This window comes from Lissotriton vulgaris, chromosome 2_1 (assembly GCF_964263255.1).
Source record: "Lissotriton vulgaris chromosome 2_1, aLisVul1.2, whole genome shotgun sequence".
In the NCBI taxonomy this organism is placed as follows: Eukaryota; Metazoa; Chordata; class Amphibia; order Caudata; family Salamandridae; genus Lissotriton; species Lissotriton vulgaris.
In genome coordinates this window covers 452847569-452867028 of record NC_141687.1, presented here as the reverse complement: position 1 = coordinate 452867028, position 19460 = coordinate 452847569, and the positions used below count along the sequence as shown (strand labels likewise).

Below are 19460 nucleotides of genomic sequence, written 5' to 3'. Positions count from 1 at the left end.
CGCAAGGCTGCTCGTGATAAGGCTTTACAGCTTGAGGAAAAGGAGGCTCAGGAGAAGAAAGAGAGGGAGGAACGGGAACGTAAATTGCAAACGACTGGTCAATTTCCTATTCGCCGATCACTTTATCCTGTCCTTAATAATGAGATTGATGATTTTTCATTGCTAGATCGATCACCGCCTCCGTACGTCTCGCCTACGGCTCCAACTGCAGACTCTGATGACGAAGGACAGGATAAGCCAGGAAAAAGGGATACGTCTGGTGTCAGGTTTTCTGCGGAGAAATCCGCGAATTTGCGTAGTTGGGCTCGTAAAGTGAATACGAATTTTGTTACTCAGGCCGAGGTTGTTACTGAAAGGGGTCAATGGACAGAACAAGAATTACTGTATTTTTTGGCTACTTTGGCAGATGAAGTTGTTACTACGTACCGTAAATTTTCGGATACGTTAGAATCTAAGGCTGTGTCAGTTCATCGTGAGAATTTGGAAAAAGGTGTATTTGATCTTTCAGATGTTGATGCCTTTTACAAGCAACTGATCCAGCTGCGGGATGAGACGTCCAGATTGCGGGACGAGCGGAAAAAGAATAAGGAGTCCGGGCCGGAGTCTACTGGGCAGTCTAAGGAGTGTTCTCTCCGGGGTTCAGATAAGAATTCTAACGTGCATGGTATGCCTATGCGTGAAGCCGCACCTTTGTATGTTCCGCCTAAAGGGGAGGGTACAGATGATGATAAAATGTCAAAGGATGCGAAGGGATATTTTATATATAATTGGGTGTATACGCCTTGGAATAGAGCGGATGTTATGGCGTTGAAAAATTCTTTGCCTGACCTTCGTAAAAATCCGGCAGCATTTTATGAAGGGGTTGAAGGGGCTATTTCGTCTTGTGTTATGACTTTGGTTGATATAGATTTGTTTTTTGGGCTAATTCTTCCGCCTGATATGTGGAGACTAATTCGAAAAAATAATGATGAAACAATACTTGGAGGAACATGGAAAGAAATAAATGCAGCTGATTTAGATAGGGAACCGGCATGTAAGCCATGTCAGTTGATTTTAGACCTCCCGGCGGCTATTCTGATTAAATTAAAAACGCTCGTCCCATCTAAAAAGATCGATTGGACCATGTTAGCTTCGTGCAAACAAAAGCCAGATGAAACGGTCTCAGATTTCTTTACACGCTTCAAAGAGGCGTTTCATGATTACAGTGGTCAATCGTTAACAGACGATACGGGTAGGCATTTGTTTGTAGATAAGTATGTGGCTAATCTCCTACCGGAGATTGCATAACGATTGAAATTGAGTGAAAGTTCCTGGGCCACGGCGACCCCTGCTTCTTTGCTAACTATGGCTCAGTATTATGAGAGACAGGAATTGGAGGCTAAGGAAAGTGTTGATAAGAAAGCGAAGGAATTGAAAACAAAGGTGATGTTGGCGCAGGTTCGGGGAACGCAATCTAGAGGGTATGATAAAGGCAGACGAGGAGGGGGTAATGCGTCGTATGGGCGTACGGATATAGCGGAGGATCAATGTGCCTATTGTAAGGAGTTTGGGCATTGGGCTGATGATTGCCCGGTACTTCGTGAGCAACGTAGTCAGCGTGGTCGTGGAGGGGGACGGTTGAGGGGAAGTTATTCGGGGGCGAGAGGTAGTCGAGGTGATCGTGGCAGGTTTGAGGAGAGGGGCCGTGGCCAGGATGAGCGTAACACCTTTGATAGACGGAATCAGTACCAGATATCGGAAGGCGAGAATGTGGAGCATCAGGATTATGTACATGCATAGGATTGCGTAGGATGGGGTAAGGAATCAGTTGAAGTGCCAGTAGATCAGAGTGGTCCATACGTATCAGCGGGCATCTTGGGTTCTACTGATCAGTTTCTAGTCGACACAGGGGCTACTCGTAGCGCTTTGTCTAAAAACTTGGTTCCGAGGGCTCCCCTGTCTGGCGATATGATTACATGTATTGGGTTTGATGGCACACCCACTCCCAGCCCATTATCGAAGCCTCTTGCACTTTGCCTCGATAAATTTTTCAGTTTTGGTCAATTTTTGCTATCTCCCCATACACCAGATAACATCTTGGGCATTGACCTGCTTAAATACTTCCGAGCGACTATACGCTGCGCTCCCGAGGGAGTGCGGGTTATCCTGAATGACAATTATCTTGAATTAGGTAGGTTTTGCACTATACTAGACATTCCAGCTTTGGCATCTCTCCCGCACACGTTTTGGGCAACTTCAGACACGGATGTGGGAGAGATGCGTATTCCGCCTATTCGAATTACTGTAAAGGAAGGAGCCTCTCTGCCACGTGTGCCACAGTATAAGATTTCCCGGGAAGGTGAAATTGCCCTGACACACATTGTCCAAGATTTGATAACTGCAGGAGTGGTGGAGGAGGTTCCTTACAATGTTTGCAACAGCCCTATTCTTCCGATCCTTAAGAGAGATACTGACAACAAAGTCTATCGGTTTATTATTGATTTGAGAGAAATTAACAAAATTGTCATTCCCCAATATCCGGTGGTGTCCGACATCACGACTTTGCTTACACTGGTGCCACCAACGGCAACGACTTTTAGTGTTATTGATTTGAAAAATGCGTTCTTTTCTATCCCTGTCCATCCTGATAGCAGATATTTGTTTGGCTTTACGTTAAATAATAAATCGTATAGATTTTGTCGTGTTCCTCAAGGTTACACTGAGAGCCCTAGTATTTACAGTCAGGCTCTGAAAAGACAGCTTGATTCCTTTGACCTGCAGTCTGGGGTTGTCCTTATCCAGTACGTGGATGACCTTTTGCTTGCTGCAGACTCTTATGCACAATGTGAGGAGAGTACGATTGCTTTGCTTTCTTTTCTGGCACAGAACAATCACAAGGTTTCTAAGAAAAAGCTTCAATACTGTAGACCCAAGGTGACCTACCTCGGTCATATTTTGTCTAAGGAGGGGCGTGCATTAACATCGGATCGAATCCAGGCAATTTTAGATACACCAGTCCCCCGAACACAGAGAGATGTACGTGCTTTCATAGGTTTAACGTCTTTTTGTAGACAGTGGATCATGGGGTTTTCGCACATTATAAAACCTTTGTTAGCGTTACTGTCCAAAACTACACCAATGCCCCTTGAATGGACAGATGAATGCCAAAATGCTTTTGAACAATTGAGACAAGCCCTTTGTTCTGCACCCGTGTTAGGTACACCAGATTATACAAAGGTTTTCACGTTGTACGTGCACGAGAAAGATGGGTGCGCGTTATCAGTGTTAATGCAAACACACAGGGACAAACAAAGGCCATGTGCATACTTCTCGGCGGTTCTTGACCCTGTAGCACGAGGGTTACCTGGGTGTTTTCGAGCAGTTGCAGCAACAGCAGTAGCTATACAACAGAGTGAGGGAATAGTTTTATCGCACAAACTGTTGGTGTTAGTTCCCCATGCAGTAGATGCCCTGTTAAATCAAACAAAGACCCAACATCTTACGAGCGCACGTTTGACAGGATATGAGCTCACACTTCTGGCGCCACATATCACACTGAAAAGATGTGCTACTCTGAACCCTGCCACTTTATTGCCCTATCCGGTTGAGGAGGGTCAGGAAGAAAAACATCATGACTGTGTTTTCCTGACTGAGGAACAGACAAAGGGTCCTGTTGACTTACAGGATATGCCACTTCCAGATGTGGATGGGGAACTGTGGGTTGATGGATCGTGTGTGAGGCTGCCAGATGGTACGACTTCCGCAGCCTATGCGATCACGACACTTAAGACAGTGGTAGAAACAGCTAGAATACCACAGAAATCGGCTCAAGCAGCAGAGCTGATAGCCTTGACAAGAGCCTGCGAATTGAGTGCTGGCCTATGTGTGAACATATACACAGACAGCCGGTATGCCTTTGGAGTAGCCCATGACTTCGGACTACTCTGGAGAGAACGTGGGTTTTTGACTTCTCATGGAGTACACATTATGCATGGAGAACTAGTGCGTGATCTCCTAAACGCGTTGCTTTGTCCAAAGAAAGTAGCGATAATCAAATGTAGTGCCCATAAAAAGATCACCGATAAAGTGGGTCAGGGAAATGCTTTTGCGGATAGCATAGCGAGACAAACGGCTATGTCCCGAACTGACTCCCCCATGTACGTAACACAATCACAGGCTGAGCGATGGTATGATGCTAGAGCAGAGATACTAGATATTCAGAAATCAGCTACTGAATCAGAACTTGCGGCATGGGCAGCAGAAGGGGTGCTAGATGATGAAGGTTGTTGGAGAAGTAAGGACATGGAGAGATGGAAATTGCCTGCAGCTTACTTGCAAGCGATGGTCCAGATGACACATGGGCTGGCGCACGTGGGGGCTCTTGCAATCACTCGATTGTTAACACGAGTTTGGGAGCATCCCGAGATTGCCAATACTGCTAAGAGAGTAGTGCAGACCTGCCTGATATGTTTGCAGCACAATCCTGCAAAGGGGACACATACTCCGAAAGGAGGGTTCGTTCCACCCTCTGCACCATTCGAGGTACTCCAAATGGATTATATCCAGCTTGAGCGGTGCAACAACCTGAAGTATGTTTTAGTGGTGGTATGTGCTTTTAGCAAATGGGTTGAGGCTTTCCCCACGAAAGACAATACTGCTTTGACAACAGCTAAGGTGTTGCTTAAGGAGTACTTCCCTCGATTTGGAATTTGCAAATTTTTGTGGAGCGATAATGGGCCTCATTTTGTCGGGAAAATTGTGGAGTATGTGCTGAAAGGCCTGGGGATTCAGCAGAAGTTTCATGCTGTGTTCCACCCTCAGTCGGCAGGTCTTGTTGAGCGGTATAATGCCACGTTGAAACTAAAACTGGCTAAGATTGTGGCGTCTACGACATTGAAGTGGCCGGATGCCTTACCGCTAGCATTGCTCTGTCTCAGATCAGTGCCCCACTCTCGAACAGGCCTCACACCATATGAAGTGGTGTTTGGAAGGCCTATGAATATTTGGGGAGTGCCTAAGCCGCGATTGATACATGATGTGCCTTGTATAATGATGAACGATTATTTGGCACGATTAACAAATGATTTGCTTTCTATTCATCAACAGGTTCGAGAAGCGCTCCCTGACAACTCTACTGGAGAGGGCCACGATCTTCACCCTGGCGACTTTGTTATGATAAAGTCGTTTGAGAGGACGAACCGCTTGGAACCGAGGGGGCGTGGCCCCGAGCAGGTCCTTCTGGCAACTCGAACAGCTGTACGAGTGACCAACAGGAAGCGGTGGGTGCACTCAACCCACTGCCGTCGTGTTTCTCCTGATCTGGTGAATCCTGCTGTGTTGACCGACTACAAGGAGATCCTGGAAAAGGAAAAGAGCCCAGCTGTGACATCGGCCGAAGTTGAGGGAGCCTTCCCGGACCACACTGCTTCTGGACGAGAGCGCTATAATCTGCGGACACGATAAGAAGAATTTTTTTTGGTTTTCGAGACTGGTTGGTTACCGCTCTGGGGTTTGTGAAACGGAAGCCGGGAATCTCAAGGGGGGGGGGATCAGTTCTGCCAAGAGTAGCGACACCCGTCTTGACCCCGGAGAAGAAAACAACGGCTACCTCGGAGCTCAGCACCGTATTTTTCCTTTTTAGGTGTAAATACACACATATGTACATTTGAGACTTTGTGAACTTTTCGAACTATTTAAGACTTTGAGAACTCATTGAACTATGGCGTCTTCTGCATCACGAGACAAAAGAATACTGGGTGCCATCCTTTTCGTCTTGACAATTGTGGTAATAGCAGTGATAGCTTGGGTAGTTGAACTTGTGGTGCCTGCACGTGAACATTTGCTGCCGACTACCCCGGCTCCATCTGAACATTTTCACTTCACCTTGCCTTACCATGAAGAACGGCACCGACAGACTTATTTGAACAATAGCTTTATTCAGATCCTGCATCATACGCATAACATGACAAATACGTCTAATTGTTGGGTGTGTGGGATGTTGCCTGGGCACCAGAAGAAAGGGGGCACTCCACTCATTCCACTCCCGTTCTCACATAATGGATCTTGCAATGCCTGGTACACCCTTCTCTTCACTTTGAGATGGCCAACGAAAGGGGGGGTGCTTTTCCGTTTGAATAAAATTTGCTACCATGACCGGGATGGGTATCCACGAGCTGAGGGTACTCGATTTGAATGGAAGGAGTACCGCCCCGATAATGCGTCTGCCCCACGTGTTTACAGCAACCAACGGAACATCAACGTATCCAGTTCACATGTTATTAATGTTATTGCTACTAAAGCTGATTTGTGTATACGCAATAAAGGTACAATTCCGGTTGGGAAAAGTGAATGCAACACTACACTTACGTTTGACAGCCCAAATGGCATATCGTTTGTAGCATCTCGCAATACTTATTTTATTTGTGGAACGAAGGGTTATCATCAGCTCCCGTTGGGATGGTTAGGCACTTGTTATGTATCTTTTGTATTGCCCCCTGTATTCATTGCCCCACCAATGTATCATAATGACTATGTTCTTTATCACGACTTCGTGTTGAATCGTGTTAAACGTGCTGTTGTTCTGGACGACATCGACCAGACTGACACTGCTTTGCAACAGTATGTGGATTTTAATTTAGGACTGTTTTCCTTTGTGGGGGCTGCCTTGAATAGTAGGAAGATACGACGATTAACCCGTGTTGTTGAGGCTGTAGCCAACGATACTGCTATTGCTCTAGGGAACATTACTGAAGAACTCCAGATTTCTAGGATTGTTACACTCCAGAACAGAATGGTTTTAGATGTAGTTCTAGCTGACCGGGTACTGGATACATAGTAATGCACCCGTCTAGATGCGTCCCCAGCAACGGTACTCACCGGGAAGCCCGGAACGGAAGGCCTCGGAACCTCGACTGGACTGGACCGGACTGGACTCGACTCGACTCGTGACGTAGATACTTCGGAACTGGTGGGCCTCTAGATACCTCGGACCTTGTTCTCTTTGGCTGGGCTCTGGTCGGGATCCTCCGCACTCCTCACCGCCTCGTCTGGGTGCTGATCGCAGTCTCCGTCACCTCTGTAGGCCTGAGGGAGATACAGGAAATCCTGCGGGTACGCGTAATTGTCCGTCTTGGCTGGGGCAGGGGGCAAAGCCTGCAACGCACCTACCAGCGCGTGGGGTGGGGGAGGGGTCCCTATTCGGGCGCCAAAATTATGTGGTAAATAGTAATTTACCGTCGGAATTTCTATGCGGTAAAGTTCAATAAAAATAACTCAATCGAAAATAAAGAGTCAAAGTCCGTGGCAGCTGAGTTTCAAAGTGGGTTTTATTCCATAAAATGGAATGGTTTGAACCAGGATATCATGTTCCTTTCACCATAAAGGATCAGGAAGGGATAGAGCATACTTTATTGACAGAGTACAACTTTTATAGTTAATGCACAGAATGGTGATCAATACAGAAGGCGTAACAACTGAGAGAAACGAGATAAGGACACATGTGCGTAGCAATACGTAATCAGAAGGCGTGCACTAGGGCGTACAAGGAGGCGTGTGCTAGAACCGTCACATGAAAGTGACACAAGTGGGTGGATACCTAGTGGAATCTTGCAGTGTCAGCAGAAATCTGTAGCAAGGATGCGCGCGCAGCAGCATGACGTGTAACTGACGTGAGGCTGGAGGGTGCAGGGGACTTGACATTTAGCCCTAGAGGGGAGAGACAGAAGTCTGGCATGTCAGATCAACTCGTTCCTAAATCATATCTGATATCTTGTGTTTGGGGAACTATATTATCTAGAAGGAAAGGTCTCTCGGGCAGAGGCTACTCTATACTGACTATTAATGCGTGCATATGTGACTACGTGTCTGCGTGTAATGCGAGGGGCCATGGGCCTACCATGGTAACAGGAGCAATGAATTACTTGCATGGAGACAGAGAGGCCGGGCCCTTTGCTCTGCAGCCGGGGAAATGTTTATCTATTCTGCTAGACTGGAATGTGTTTTCGAGGAGCTGAACTCGGCTATACTGATAACTTAAAGGCAAAATACTGTCTTTGGCAGGCAAGCAGGCCGAGCCGGGCACCGCTCGCCGCGCAGGGAGTAGGACAGAGGTCAGGGAGGCATCCCACGTTGCAGCTTTTCAGGAGGCAGAGAACAGAAAGGGCTTGATGGCAGGAATCAGGGCCTAGCCCTGCAGGACTAGGAAAAATGTGGAAGTGCACCATGAAAAGACGTTGGCAAGGCATACTTAGGAACTGAATTATCGATCCATTCATGGCGGATCTGAAAGAGGACATGTTAACGTTGGACGCAAATGTATTTGCGTCTTCATGGCTGGCACAGGAGGGAAGTTACATGCACTTTAAGCTCGTACATGGAGACGGTGGGGTACACGTTAGGGAACATTTCTGACCATAAAATTTTATATTTCCTCAAGTACTGTAAGTGCCATTTTATACGGTATCACGCTTTCGTGATACTTTTTGAACATGCCTGTTTTAAGCACACTCCGAGGGATGTGCTGTCTTGGGAATGGTACCACAATTAGGTTAGCGGAATCACAGCCGGCTCCCCCAGAAGGTACACCAAACCGTGAGATGTACATTAAATTCGGCCTTCCCCCTATAATGTACAGTAAACTATGGCATAAATACACTAAATCAGATCCTGAATTGCAATGGCCACTACATGGGTCGTTCGATTTGCGTAAGGTTCAGTTTGTGGAGCAATGTTTGTTTCAACGAAGGTCTAGACAAAATATGTTTGATTGTGTGCGAATGTGGGAGAAAGCGGTGCGTGAGCGAATGAAACGTGAGGTTGCCTTGGCGGACAAAGAGCAGCGCAAGGCTGCTCGTGATAAGGCTTTACAGCTTGAGGAAAAGGAGGCTCAGGAGAAGAAAGAGAGGGAGGAACGGGAACGTAAATTGCAAACGACTGGTCAATTTCCTATTCGCCGATCACTTTATCCTGTCCTTAATAATGAGATTGATGATTTTTCATTGCTAGATCGATCACCGCCTCCGTACGTCTCGCCTACGGCTCCAACTGCAGACTCTGATGATGAAGGACAGGATAAGCCAGGAAAAAGGGATACGTCTGGTGTCAGGTTTTCTGCGGAGAAATCCGCAAATTTGCGTAGTTGGGCTCGTAAAGTGAATACGAATTTTGTTACTCAGGCCGAGGTTGTTACTGAAAGGGGTCAATGGACAGAACAAGAATTACTGTATTTTTTGGCTACTTTGGCAGATGAAGTTGTTACTACGTACCGTAAATTTTCGGATATGTTAGAATCTAAGGCTGTGTCAGTTCATCGTGAGAATTTGGAAAAAGGTGTATTTGATCTTTCAGATGTTGATGCCTTTTACAAGCAACTGATCCAGCTGCGGGATGAGACGTCCAGATTGCGGGACGAGCGGAAAAAGAATAAGGAGTCCGGGCCGGAGTCTACTGGGCAGTCTAAGGAGTGTTCTCTCCGGGGTTCAGATAAGAATTCTAACGTGCATGTTATGCCTATGCGTGAAGCCGCACCTTTGTATGTTCCGCCTAAAGGGGAGGGTACAGATGATGATAAAATGTCAAAGGATGCGAAGGGATATTTCATATATATAATTGGGTGTATACGCCTTGGAATAGAGCGGATGTTATGGCGTTGAAAAATTCTTTGCCTGACCTTCGTAAAAATCCGGCAGCATTTTATGAAGGGGTTGAAGGGGCTATTTCGTCTTGTGTTATGACTTTGGTTGATATAGATTTGTTTTTTGGGCTAATTCTTCCGCCTGATATGTGGAGACTAATTCGAAAAAATAATGATGAAACAATACTTGGAGGAACATGGAAAGAAATAAATGCAGCTGATTTAGATAGGGAACCGGCATGTAAGCCATGTCAGTTGATTTTAGACCTCCCGGCGGCTATTCTGATTAAATTAAAAATGCTCGTCCCATCTAAAAAGATCGATTGGACCATGTTAGCTTCGTGCAAACAAAAGCCAGATGAAACGGTCTCAGATTTCTTTACACGCTTCGAAGAGGCGTTTCATGATTACAGTGGTCAATCGTTAACAGACGATACGGGTAGGCATTTGTTTGTAGATAAGTATGTGGCTAATCTCCTACCGGAGATTGCAAAACGATTGAAATTGAGTGAAAGTTTCTGGGCCACGGCGACCCCTGCTTCTTTGCTAACTATGGCTCAGTATTATGAGCGACAGGAATTGGAGGCTAAGGAAAGTGTTGATAAGAAAGCGAAGGAATTGAAAACAAAGGTGATGTTGGCGCAGGTTCGGGGAACGCAATCTAGAGGGTATGATAAAGGCAGACGAGGAGGGGGTAATGCGTCGTATGGGCGTACGGATATAGCGGAGGATCAATGTGCCTATTGTAAGGAGTTTGGGCATTGGGCTGATGATTGCCCGGTACTTTGTGAGCAACGTAGTCAGCGTGGTCGTGGAGGGGGACGGTTGAGGGGAAGTTATTCGGGGGCGAAAGGAAGTGGAGGTGATCGTGGCAGGTTTGAGGAGAGGGGCCGTGGCCAGGATGAGCGTAACACCTTTGATAGACGGAATCAGTACCAGATATCGGAAGGCGAGAATGTGGAGCATCAGGATTATGTACATGCATAGGATTGCGTAGGATGGGGTAAGGAATCAGTTGAAGTGCCAGTAGATCAGAGTGGTCCATACGTATCAGCGGGCATCTTGGGTTCTACTGATCAGTTTCTAGTCGACACAGGGGCTACTCGTAGCGCTTTGTCTAAAAACTTGGTTCCGAGGGCTCCCCTGTCTGGCGATATGATTACATGTATTGGGTTTGATGGCACACCCACTCCCAGCCCATTATCGAAGCCTCTTGCACTTTGCCTCGATAAATCTTTCAGTTTTGGTCAATTTTTGCTATCTCCCCATACACCAGATAACATCTTGGGCATTGACCTGCTTAAATACTTCCGAGCGACTATACGCTGCGCTCCCGAGGGAGTGCGGGTTATCCTGAATGACAATTATCCTGAATTAGGTAGGTTTTGCACTATACTAGACATTCCAGCTTTGGCATCTCTCCCGCACACGTTATGGGCAACTTCAGACACGGATGTGGGAGAGATGCGTATTCCGCCTATTCGAATTACTGTAAAGGAAGGAGCCTCTCTGCCACGTGTGCCACAGTATAAGATTTCCCGGGAAGGTGAAATTGCCCTGACACACATTGTCCAAGATTTGATAACTGCAGGAGTGGTGGAGGAGGTTCCTTACAATGTTTGCAACAGCCCTATTCTTCCGATCCTTAAGAGAGATACTGACAACAAAGTCTATCGGTTTATTATTGATTTGAGAGAAATTAACAAAATTGTCATTCCCCAATATCCGGTGGTGTCCGACATCACGACTTTGCTTACACTGGTGCCACCAACGGCAACGACTTTTAGTGTTATTGATTTGAAAAATGCGTTCTTTTCTATCCCTGTCCATCCTGATAGCAGATATTTGTTTGGCTTTACGTTAAATAATAAATCGTATAGATTTTGTCGTGTTCCTCAAGGTTACACTGAGAGCCCTAGTATTTACAGTCAGGCTCTGAAAAGACAGCTTGATTCCTTTGACCTGCAGTCTGGGGTTGTCCTTATCCAGTACGTGGATGACCTTTTGCTTGCTGCAGACTCTTATGCACAATGTGAGGAGAGTACGATTGCTTTGCTTTCTTTTCTGGCACAGAACAATCACAAGGTTTCTAAGAAAAAGCTTCAATACTGTAGACCCAAGGTGACCTACCTCGGTCATATTTTGTCTAAGGAGGGGCGTGCATTAACATCGGATCGAATCCAGGCAATTTTAGATACACCAGTCTCCCGCACACAGAGAGATGTACGTGCTTTCATAGGTTTAACGTCTTTTTGTAGACAGTGGATCATGGGGTTTTCGCACATTATAAAACCTTTGTTAGCGTTACTGTCCAAAACTACACCAATGCCCCTTGAATGGACAGATGAATGCCAAAATGCTTTTGAACAATTGAGACAAGCCCTTTGTTCTGCACCCGTGTTAGGTACACCAGATTATACAAAGGTTTTCACGTTGTACGTGCACGAGAAAGATGGGTGCGCGTTATCAGTGTTAGTGCAAACACACAGGGACAAACAAAGGCCATGTGCATACTTCTCGGCGGTTCTTGACCCTGTAGCACGAGGGTTACCTGGGTGTTTTCGAGCAGTTGCAGCAACAGCAGTAGCTATACGACAGAGTGAGGGAATAGTTTTATCGCACAAACTGTTGGTGTTAGTTCCCCATGCAGTAGATGCCCTGTTAAATCAAACAAAGACCCAACATCTTACGAGCGCACGTTTGACAGGATATGAGCTCACACTTCTGGCGCCACATATCACACTGAAAAGATGTGCTACTCTGAACCCTGCCACTTTATTGCCCTATCCGGTTGAGGAGGGTCAGGAAGAAAAACATCATGACTGTGTTTTCCTGACTGAGGAACAGACAAAGGGTCGTGTTGACTTACAGGATATGCCACTTCCAGATGTGGATGGGGAACTGTGGGTTGATGGATCGTGTGTGAGGCTGCCAGATGGTACGACTTCCGCAGCCTATGCGATCACGACACTTAAGACAGTGGTAGAAACAGCTAGAATACCACAGAAATCGGCTCAAGCAGCAGAGCTGATAGCCTTGACAAGAGCCTGCGAATTGAGTGCTGGCCTATGTGTGAACATATACACAGACAGCCGGTATGCCTTTGGAGTAGCCCATGACTTCGGACTACTCTGGAGAGAACGTGGGTTTTTGACTTCTCATGGAGTACACATTATGCATGGAGAACTAGTGCGTGATCTCCTAAACGCGTTGCTTTGTCCAAAGAAAGTAGCGATAATCAAATGTAGTGCCCATAAAAAGATCACCGATAAAGTGGGTCAGGGAAATGCTTTTGCGGATAGCATAGCGAGACAAACGGCTATGTCCCGAACTGACTCCCCCATGTTCGTAACACAATCACAGGCTGAGCGATGGTATGATGCTAGAGCAGAGATACTAGATATTCAGAAATCAGCTACTGAATCAGAACTTGCGGCATGGGCAGCAGAAGGGGTGCTAGATGATGAAGGTTGTTGGAGAAGTAAGGACATGGAGAGATGGAAATTGCCTGCAGCTTACTTGCAAGCGATGGTCCAGATGACACATGGGCTGGCGCACGTGGGGGCTCTTGCAATCACTCGATTGTTAACACGAGTTTGGGAGCATCCCGAGATTGCCAATACTGCTAAGAGAGTAGTGCAGACCTGCCTGATATGTTTGCAGCACAATCCTGCAAAGGGGACACATACTCCGAAAGGAGGGTTCATTCCACCCTCTGCACCATTCGAGGTACTCCAAATGGATTATATCCAGCTTGAGCGGTGCAACAACCTGAAGTATGTTTTAGTGGTGGTATGTGCTTTTAGCAAATGGGTTGATGCTTTCCCCACGAAAGACAATACTGCTTTGACAACAGCTAAGGTGTTGCTTAAGGAGTACTTCCCTCGATTTGGAATTTGCAAATTTTTGTGGAGCGATAATGGGCCTCATTTTGTCGGGAAAATTGTGGAGTATGTGCTGAAATGCCTGGGGATTCAGCAGAAGTTTCATGCTGTGTTCCACCCTCAGTCGGCAGGTCTTGTTGAGCGGTATAATGCCACGTTGAAACTAAAACTGGCTAAGATTGTGGCGTCTACGACATTGAAGTGGCCGGATGCCTTACCGCTAGCATTGCTCTGTCTCAGATCAGTGCCCCACTCTTGAACAGGCCTCAAACCATATGAAGTGGTGTTTGGAAGGCCTATGAATATTTGGGGAGTGCCTAAGCCGCGATTGATACATGATGTGCCTTGTATAATGATGAACGATTATTTGGCACGATTAACAAATGATTTGCTTTCTATTCATCAACAGGTTTGAGAAGCGCTCCCTGACAACTCTACTGGAGAGGGCCACGATCTTCACCCTGGCGACTTTGTTATGATAAAGTCGTTTGAGAGGACGAACCGCTTGGAACCGAGGTGGCGTGGCCCCGAGCAGGTCCTTCTGGCAACTCGAACAGCTGTACGAGTGACCAACAGGAAGCGGTGGGTGCACTCAACCCACTGCCGTCGTGTTTCTCCTGATCTGGTGAATCCTGCTGTGTTGACCGACTACAAGGAGATTCTGGAAAAGGAAAAGAGCCCAGCTGTGACATCGGCCGAAGTTGAGGGAGCCTTCCCGGACCACACTGCTTCTGGACGAGAGCGCTATAATCTGCGGCCGCGATAAGAAGATTTTTTTTGGTTTTCGAGACTGGTTGGTTACCACTCTGGGGTTTGTGAAACGGAAGCCGGGAATCTCAAGGGGGGGGGGATCAGTTCTGCCAAGAGTAGCGACACCCGTCTTGACCCCGGAGAAGAAAACAACGGCTACCTCGGAGCTCAGCACCGTATTTTTCCTTTTTAGGTGTAAATACACACATATGTACATTTGAGACTTTGTGAACTTTTCGAACTATTTAAGACTTTGAGAACTCATTGAACTATGGCGTCTTCTGCATCACGAGACAAAAGAATACTGGGTGCCATCCTTTTCGTCTTGACAATTGTGGTAATAGCAGTGATAGCTTGGGTAGTTGAACTTGTGGTGCCTGCACGTGAACATTTGCTGCCGACTACCCCGGCTCCATCTGAACATTTTCACTTCACCTTGCCTTACCATGAAGAACGGCACCGACAGACTTATTTGAACAATAGCTTTATTCAGATCCTGCATCATACGCATAACATGACAAATACGTCTAATTGTTGGGTGTGTGGGATGTTGCCTGGGCACCAGAAGAAAGGGGGCACTCGACTCATTCCACTCCTGTTCTCACATAATGGATCTTGCAATGCCTGGTACACCCTTCTCTTCACTTTGAGATGGCCAACGAAAGGGGGGGTGCTTTTCCGTTTGAATAAAATTTGCTACCATGACCGGGATGGGTATCCACGAGCTGAGGGTACTCAATTTGAATGGGAGGAGTACCGCCCCGATAATGCGTCTGCCCCACGTGTTTACAGCAACCAACGGAACATCAACGTATCCAGTTCACATGTTATTAATGTTATTGCTACTAAAGCTGATTTGTGTATACGCAATAAAGGTACAATTCCGGTTGGGAAAAGTGAATGCAACACTACACTTACGTTTGACAGCCCAAATGGCATATCGTTTGTAGCATCTCGCAATACTTATTTTATTTGTGGAACGAAGGGTTATCATCAGCTCCCGTTGGGATGGTTAGGCACTTGTTATGTATCTTTTGTATTGCCCCCTGTATTCATTGCCCCACCAATGTATCATAATGACTATGTTCTTTATCACGACTTCGTGTTGAATCGTGTTAAACGTGCTGTTGTTCTGGACGACATCGACCAGACTGACACTGCTTTGCAACAGTATGTGGATTTTAATTTAGGACTGTTTTCCTTTGTGGGGGCTGCCTTGAATAGTAGGAAGATACGACGATTAACCCGTGTTGTTGAGGCTGTAGCCAACGATACTGCTATTGCTCTAGGGAATATTACTGAAGAACTCCAGATTTCTAGGATTGTTACACTCCAGAACAGAATGGTTTTAGATGTAGTTCTAGCTGACCGTGGGGGGGCATGTAGAATCATCGGAAGTAGCTGTTGCGTATATGTGCCCGACAACTCACCATCTGTTTATGATGCCATTTCAAAACTGCATAAGATCGCTGCTGAAATACACCCGGACAATGGAACTTGGACTCTTTCAGGGTGGTTCTGGTCAATGCTTACCACTTGGGGTTGGAAACTGCTAACGATTCTATGCATCATTGTTGGGATACTATTCTTTGTATGTTTATGCATACAATGTGGCCTAGCGTTATGTTCCATGTGCTTATCGGCTTGCATACCATCAAGACGAGCTCTTGCTCACAACAAAATGATGCTCCATAAAGAAGTAGCTCAAATAATGGTAATTGATATTGAAGATGAACACCCTGATTATGTTCACTATGAGGTAGCTTCAGCTAAACGCTAAAAGGGTCGTCTGTCGTAATTTGACAATGGCCGGGTTAGCGCTTAGCTGTGCTACACGTTTTCCCGCTTAACTTGGCCATACTTGGAAACGCCATCTTGTTTGTTACGGCGGCCATCTTAGATCATGAGCTGCCTCGTGACCAGCGTGCCCTTTAGTCCATTGTCCGTGCCACTGGCCACTCGAGTTTGCCCAGCAACAGGCTATTTTTAGTAACGGTCAAGCCTGTACATGCGCAGTCCCAACTGACCAGTCACCCCTCAGGAATGTGCCGCCAAACTGACCAGCGGGGTTGTAACCCCTCCAATGAGCTGGCTGTGTTCCAAAAATGACCATATATGTACATAACGCTCTGTAATTCTGTACCGCCTATCGTTTTATTACCTGCAAATTGTATAAAAGAACGGGTCACACCGATGTTCGGTGTGATACTTCTTGCATTACCGAAGGGTGCTGTAGGAATGTACCACCACCCCATGGGGTCTTAATAAACTTGTTCTTTGAATTTTTCAGTTTCCGTGCCAACAGTTCTTTCAATGTAAGTGGGTTATCTTCGGAGCATGTAGGCCTTGGGAACCCGATACTACACCTCCTCCACGAGGACCTGCAGCTCCATGGTGCTGAATTAGATTATTCTCTTCCTCTTTGGCAGTTCCTTTTCACTGGTGCTTGCCATTTTCAAAAGTTTAAAAGCTCAAATGTTTTCCTGTGCCTCAGTGACTCTGCTCTGCTCTCACAGCCTCTCCAAAACCTTCTAATTGCTTGCAGCTGCCTGGGTATAGCCACTTCCTGGTTGGGAGGGGGTGGTTGCACCTGATTGGCTGACTCATGAGTTTCACTTTTCTTTCTTAGCCGATTCGGTATTTACCGAATCAGTATTCGGTAAATACTGATTCGGTAAATACCGATTCAGTAAATTCTGAACGTCTGATTCCGAATTTTACCGAATCTGTAAATTTTACTGATTTTTTACCTACATCCTATTTACCGATTCTGAAATACCGAATCGGTAAAATTTGGTATTTTATAATCGGTAAAATAGTATTACCTACATCTGGCCCCTAGTTAGGTGATCTAAAAAGATATCATAGTGCTGTTATGCTCTAGGTAATTAACCAGATTAGATTATATTACTTGGTGTCATTTAAATATGTTAAGAGGAGGAACTTTTTAAATTTCAGTTATCAGATGACCACACCTGCCATCAAATAAAGTAGAAGGCTCAGCTACCAGGCTACGGAAATTGAAGAGTAGAATATATTGGTATGCAGATTGATTCTACTTTTGTTAAAAATTCACTCATTCAGGGGCAGTCCCATCAACAATGATCTTTTTTTTCTAATTAGGATAAAGAACTAAAAAACAAGAATCACTTAGACTAACATTGAATATTTGTGATCAGTGGACAATTAACAGATAAATCAGCAACAAGAGGTAACATACACTACTAATTATAAGCATGTAAAGTAACTTTAAGGAAGTCAATTGGGATAATAACTCTTATTTTTGATTCCTCTAAATGCACTGGATCATAATGTAGTCATAGCATATATACAACAGACCAAACTTAGAACAATAAGCATTGGATTGATGAATAGACTCTGTGTTTATTTGAATCTGATAAATGTGGGATACATTTTTTGTGAACATATGCATTAAATATGGAGGTATTGTTCTCTTCTCATAGCGAAGATTCCATCCTGTGATGTTGAAAAAAATAATGTTGTAGAATGGAGATAGGCAGGCCTACTTGAGAGTAATAGACTTGGGATGTTTGTGTTTATTAAATTATATATAGGATATGAATTACTTGTGGATAAGTGTATTTTTATTTTGTTTTTTCACAGCCCTGATGAAGTCCTTTGTAAGGATGAAACGCGTAGGCTGTGGCTGTGAAGAATTGATATCTGTATACAAATGTATTATTTTATCTGGAAATTTATGAAGAATATGGAAAGAAATTTGCTGGTTCTGAAAAAGGAATGAACTTTTATCAATAAAGAATTTTTGAACATCTGAATGCTGTTGGAATTAGTGGGTCTATGGATCGTATTGATTGAATTAATGTGCAGTGAAAGATGATATGTTGTAGGGAAACATCCTTTACCCCGCAGTCTTAACAACGACTTGCATTTACAACACAGGCACTTCCCCGACTGTGACGTTACCATGTGTTCCTCTGCCCCTCAAGTTGTTACAGCGACTTGCTTTAGGGGTGCGTTGTTTGACTGGTGTCGGATTTTCAGTCCAAAACCTTCCCTACTGTTGTGTAAATTGGATTTAGTTTTGTAATTTATTATTTTCCAAATTTCGGCGCCCCCTAAGGCATATCATTGTAACAAATTGCGTGGTAAAGTAATATGTGTTAACATTGTAGTCACAGTCGAGGTAGTAAAAATTTGACAAAATTATGCTTTTATGACGAAATGTGGTTTGCTGGTTTCTTGTGTGATCTTTTTTCATGCAAGTGAGCACCTTTTTTTTAATAAGGTCTTGCAAAATGCTGGGGAAGACCAGTTTGAGCAAAACATTTTTAGTCTTTTCTGTGCGAAGTAGTCTTTAGTTGGAATCTTCAAGTCTTTTTATGAGAAATCAAGGCTTGCTTAAACACGAAAAATGCGAAATTCGGGAATTTCACCAATTTTAGTCAAAAACTCAAAAATTCACCCATGCCTACTAATGGAGGGGCATGTCCCACTTTCACTTTCAACTGTATCAACTCCGTACTACAAGATCACAACTGATGCTAGGAGTGAGGGAAAGACCTGAACCTGCAGTGCACAACAGCTGGAACACTTGTGCATTCACTAGAACTGAGGCACTTTTGCACTGAACGAACACTCTAATCTTCACTTCATCATGTCGTGCGCAAGCACTGATCATTTGTGCACTGCAGGAGAATGGAATTTCATCATTCAGTGCACAACGTTTGAGCACTTTTGTAATACAAGAACATGTAATCTCCTACTCTGGACAACAAGACCAGGAAGTGTTCTACTCTCTGCGGCACTAAAGCCCTTTCTCTTTTTAATTCCATGACAAGGGTACAAGTAAAGTAATGTGGACACGGCACTTTGGATCAGTTTGCTGAATAAATAAATAGGTAGACCTTTTCAACCATAATGTAACAGAATGTCATCTTATGCCCTTCCCAGTATGCTACCACTTCCCCTCATTTGCTCGAGGCTTTTCCCTTTTTTAATCCATTCCACAGTATAAAGATACCCTTGTTATAAGAAAGACAGGAGGCCTTGGCAGGTTAACTCTAGTTTATTCTCCGGAGCGCCGGGACCACGTCTTAACTCTACGCGGTTGGCGCCAGAACAAAATGGCCGCCTACCACTTCCGCTTCACCCCTTCCGGTTCCGGTCACCTGAAACACTAGACCGATACCACATATCTCCCCCCTTAATGCACAACAGAATGTATCAAAATGTTA

At 45.2% G+C, this 19460-nt stretch overlaps 1 long non-coding RNA gene across 1 annotated transcript in view; it reads left to right on the top strand.

Moving 5' to 3' along the window:
- Positions 1 to 17988, top strand: part of LOC147730581 (uncharacterized) — a 75128-nt gene extending 57140 nt beyond the window's left edge. Inside the window, exon 3 of the long non-coding RNA XR_015308588.1 lies at positions 17869 to 17988. This is a non-coding gene — a long non-coding RNA (uncharacterized LOC147730581). The remainder of the gene's footprint in view (positions 1 to 17868) is intronic.
- Positions 17989 to 19460: the final 1472 nt, after the last annotated feature.